Source organism: Macrobrachium nipponense, chromosome 22 (assembly GCF_015104395.2).
Source record: "Macrobrachium nipponense isolate FS-2020 chromosome 22, ASM1510439v2, whole genome shotgun sequence".
NCBI lineage: Eukaryota > Metazoa > Arthropoda > Malacostraca > Decapoda > Palaemonidae > Macrobrachium > Macrobrachium nipponense.
This window is the reverse complement of record NC_087213.1, coordinates 29,801,798-29,807,657: the sequence shown is the minus strand read 5'-3', so window position 1 is coordinate 29,807,657 and position 5,860 is coordinate 29,801,798.

The window sequence follows — 5,860 nt, the reverse complement described above, 5'->3', positions numbered from 1 at the left end:
CCATCAACCTAATCCAAAAATCAAAATATGTGCTCTGCCCATCAACAGTGTTAAATTTGGTGATTCCCGATTTCAGGTGTACCATACGCCAAACACTAAGTGAGAAAAATTTAGTAGCAAGTACTTTATCCAGGGCAGAAATCAAGAGAGATTAATTATGGCAATTTCACTGATGCACAACTGAAATAAGATACTATCACACTCCATAATAAACTTACTGTCGGAAGGCATCCCTTTTGCCAATAGAGGATGTGCCATCTTTTGTGATACCAGCAGAGGCCACCCTCATCCCTATGTGCCCTACTACTTCCTTGAACTTAGATATAAATACTCAAAATACAAACTTCACAGATATCAAAACTGGTTCTACATGATTGTTAAAGCTAGTATACCTTGGAGACGACAGCACAGTCCCTCCCATTAGCCTAGCCAAGTTCAGCTGTCAAATCCCACTATACTCAGTCTGCGACGGAACTCATCATGTGTAAACAACCTACAGTTGAACCAAAGGAAGGTTAAAACAATTGAGTTGATTGATAATTTTATATTAAAGTTGATTATGAAGTCCAAAAGATGATCATAAGATACGCTAGTAGAATTAAACTATTTAGAGCACTTTACATCTGTAAATAAAGGAATAAAAAGTTGATTAGAGAGATTTCGAATAAACCCTTTGTCTTATGTTCAATAAAAAAGTTGAAGATCGCAAAGGTGTGGCCCGGTCGAAAAAGCAGCCCAACCAGATCCATTCTTTCATTTAAATATTTCCTTGCAGGGTAATCCCTGGATTTGGTTTCCTCTGAGACCTGTCATTTATTGTATTTCATTAAGAAATGGTGTTAAGGGTTTCTTTTTCATTCATTACCGTTCTTTTGGCAATAATAATATAATGATAATAATAATATGTTTGAATGCATACAGGGACAAAAAAGCATTCATGTTTTATGTGGGTCTGTTTTCAGGAATATTTTGAAACAATTTTATTACCTATTTTCCTTTAGCAATTATTTTTTTACACCATTGCATTTACTCAATTCCTCTTTTCCACATCTGCAAATTCTGCAATCGGACATTTCAGAAACTTTTGTTGCTTCAGCTGCTCTCTCTCGCCTCCTTTCCCTCCCCTCTCCTCTCCTCCTCCTCCCTCTTCTTCTCCTCTCTCTCTCTCTCTCTCTCTCTCTCTAGCTTTTATATTTGGTCTCAAACTTACCTTTCATGCTTTGTAAGATTTCGTATTTCTTATCGTATTTCTTATATGATTTTGTAAATATTACATTGAAGTTCAGCAGGTAATCAGTTTTGAAAATTATCAAAAAGTTATGCATTATTAAGAGTGGGAGAAATATTAAAACAGGAGAAACTGGAATAAAAATATTGACATGAAAAATATATTGTACAATGTTTCACATAAGCAGCACACACAAAAATACTTTATTCATCATTAGACAAATTCAACTCGATTTCAGAGGCGTCTATAAGATGCTCTATTGAAATGACAGCTCCGTATCTTAAGCCTGAAGTCTTCGCGCTCACCTTATCGTATTAAATCAATTTTCTGAAGTAACTCCTTGAAGCCTCTTGCGATAAGAGTTTCAAATCTTTCAATCTTACACTTGCCCTGAGATCAAGTCTCCCTCTGGCAGACTCTGTCTCTGCAAAGTTGAGTATTTTGTGCAAGATATGGTAAATAATATGAGAAATTATGCAGGGACTTGATATAGGAACAGAAAAATCTCCGCATGAAAAACAGTAAGACAAATATGAAATGAAGATTATAAATAGAATAAGAATATTGATAGACAATTTATATTGTGTTATGCTTTATATATATAGTACGCACAAAGATATTTTATTCTTTATGAGAAGACCCCAGTTCCACAATAAAGGACTCTTGGAGATCTTCCATTTTGCTGACGACTTCAGTATCCTCTTTCGTAGTTTTTCCGCTTGCCTAATGGCATTAACCCAATTTTTTTGAAGTGACAGTACCCAACGCCTTTTGGACTAAGGGTTTAAAATTTTTCCTCCTAAAATCATTTTTGGAAACAAATTTTTTCTCTTGCCTCCAAATCAACTCGTTTGCGCAGCAGGTAGAGAAGAGAACCTAATTTTTCCACCTTACGGCCTTTTGCGAATGCAGTGTTGGTCGCTAATGTTAGTGATTAGGTTTCGGTCAAGTAATCTGCGTAGTTTCCTCCTTTTTTTTACAGGCTATTCTTTGATTGTGGGGTATGATTTTTTTTTTTTATCAGCCAAGATTTCTGGCTTATCGATTCATACTCAATAATATGAGGCCTTGTTCATTATGATTGCTGATGCAGGTGGAATAGTTGGAAGTATTTGTGATTCGAATTGCTCTTGAAAAAACTGACTATTCATTTGTAAGCACCATCATATTTACCTTCGAACATTAATCCACCAGTGGTACAAAATCTTCACCGCTGCCTGCGCAAAAAACAATATATCTACCTTGTCAGCTGGAGGGTTCTTACCTGTTGCCTTTTCCCTCTCTTTACAAAAAACATTTTCCGACAGCCTAAATTAGATTTATCCCGCTGTCTTTGATTTTTTTTTTTATTCACATCTTGCTGGACACACATCACTACTCTCTATTAAGAATTTTCTACGAATTGCTTTTCCATATTTAAGCCAGCTTACTGCAGAATCATCCTGGAGAGATTTCCCGTATCAGTTCAGCGCAATCCTCTTGTCTCCAGTTTCTCCCAGTATTCTTTTTTTTCAGCTGTGGGGATTTCACTTCTTGCATAACACTTCCAGACGGTTCGTCGTGGAAACCACTTTCCTAAACCGTTGAGAGCAGCAACAGTACGCGGACGATTTCTCGTTCTTTTCTGATACGTGGTGTGGGTTTTCCCAGTTATTCTCCAAGTTTCTTCCTCCTTAAGTCTGGCTCGGGTTCTCTCAGGAATCTTAGTGGCTTCGGACATACGTACCCACGCCCTGGAAACGTCAGGTAAAGGAATATTGGGCAACATCGACCTGATAAAATGTAAGTATAGATATTGCGCACAAAATCCCTGACATGGGGAAGAAGGACCTTTTGGAGACCATCCCATTCTTTAAGAATGGCGGTCATTGACTTGATGAGGACAACAGGCAGTCAGTGCCATATTTATAATTAACTTTCGTTACGTAGAGTTAATTATAGATTTCATCTATGTACCTCTTGAGTCAATTTTAATCAGGTAAACTTATTTATGCCGCGATATAAGAAAGGAATTTACAAACAATCAACCCGAGAGCATAAGTAACATCTAGTGATTTTATTTGACTCAAAACGATAAAGAATAAACAATAAATGAGAGAGAGAGAGAGAGAGGTGCTGGGTAGAGGTAAGGCTTTGGAAAGCGATAAGAGCATAGGTCAATCGAGACTGATAACAATGCATTTTACCCAGGATCCAGAGAAGAACGGGTCTGCACTTGGTAACGAAATAAGACCTTTTCTTAGCAGATGAACACGTGAGCCCCTCCCAGCTAGAGATTCCTATAACCAGATGCCGCTCATTTATGGGGTCAGTTTTTTCTTCTAATAATCCGTTTTCTTTAGTAAAACCCATCTTACATTAAGAAAAGGAAAAACTTCCCGATACCCATTCAGTATTAGTTTCATAGATTTTCTCTTCATGCTTTGGCACTCGATCTATGTATTTTTTCATTACAATTTTATTTAAATAATTCATCCTGAGATACATAGAAATTTGAGAAAAACAATAAGTACATCTTTCAGAACATAAGCTACAGACAATTCTAATTCAGAAACTAGACTTTATGCAGTCTTTAACGTCCGGTGAAGTTTCTTCATGAATTACAATAATTATCTCTCTCTCATGATAGATAACTGAGATATGGAAGCATCAGAAGATGCTTATAGTTCGCCTCTGTTGATTGTGCTCAGCCATGATTTTTCTGATACATTGCAGTCTGTTGCTTTAACTCTTAAATTAGGATATTTTAGCGCAAATTTCTCAGTTGGGTTCTGTTCTTCTCTAATATCATCCATCAGGCCTTCATTTTCAATATCAAGTTCACGTGTTAGATATTTAAAGAAAATCCTACCCAGGCACATTTCCACTGATAATTTCCATTCTTTCACTCTTCTGTTGTGCACTAGCAGAAGATGACAACTGCCTATTCAAAAATCAAACTCATCTTTTTTTTACATTCACTGTGTTTTTACACTGATCAGTGCAATATCTTTTCCTAACAAATACTTTCTCAAGCAAAATTGAAAACTCACTGAATTTGGTTTGTCGTGTGATACATTCATCTGATGTATCCAACGAAAAAAGTATTCCAACATATCTTGATTTAATCGCCTTGTGGGTATGAATTTAACGCTATATGATTGACTAAATAAATTTTATACCTTAGTAAGTAAATTATGTCAGGTAAATCTACAAGAGACTCACTTTACAAAATTTCTCCCTTTTGAAATCCATAAGGGCAAGTAAATCGTGAGAGTAATACTATCGTGGGTTTCATAATATCTGCCATTTTCTGCTTTTCATAATTAACCCCAAAAGCATTTCGTGATACTTCATCGTCACTTATTAACAACATATATGAAATTAACAGTTTCAATACGTACAGTTCTATTTATGTTTTTCCATTCTCAAACACAACACTATTATTGTAATGTATATTTATGAGTGTTTTACTAGTACGAATGATATATAAAACCTAGATACATGAAATACATTAAGAAAACTATGATAACAATACAGTAAATTACAGTTTTCATTTACGACCAATGTTATTCATATCTCTGAAAGTTCGTAAGTAGAGGAGCGTCTGCATGTTTTTAGAGGTCTTCAAAACCAATCTCCAAGTAAGGAAATGGAGTGGTTTTGTTATATATATATATATATATATATATATTATATATATATATATATATATATATATAGTATATATATATATATTATATATATATAATATATATAGATATATATATATATATATATATATACGTATATATATATTATATATATATATATATATATATATACATATATATACATATATAAGATATATATATATATATATTATATATATATATATATATATATATACATATATATATATGTATATATATATATATATATATATATATATATATATATATATATATATATATATATATTTACATATATAATAGTAATATTATTCGAATGTCCTAAGATGCTTCTTTTGTACAATAGTTAATTTAGTAGTAGCTTATCAAATCCCTGCAAAGGTCGGTTATTATTATTATTATTATTATTTTTTTTTTTTTTTTTTTTTTGCTCTATCCCAGTCCTCCAATTCGACTGGGTGGTATTTATAGTGTGGGGTTCCGGGTTGCATCCTGCCTCCTTAGGAGTCCATCACTTTTCTTACTATGTGCGCCATTTCTAGGATCACACTCTTCTGCATGAGTCCTGGAGCTACTTCAGCGTCTAGTTTTTTTCTAGATTCCTTTCAGGGATCTTGGAATCGTGGGCCTAGTGCTCCTATGATTATGAGTACATTTCCACTGGCATATCCCATATCCTTCTTATTTCTATTTTCAGATCTTGATACTATCCATTTTTTTTCCCTCTCTTTCTCTCAACTCTGGTGTCCCATGGTATTACGACATCAATGAGTGATACTTTCTTCTTTATTATTATTATTATTATTATTTTTTTTTTTTTTTTTGCTCTATCACAGTCCTCCAATTCGACTGGGTGGTATTTACAGTGTGGGGTTCCGGATTGCATCCTGCCTCCTTAGGAGTCCATCACTTTTCTTACTATGTGCGCCGTTTCTAGGATCACACTCTTCTGCAGAGTCCTGGAGCTACTTCAGCGTCTAGT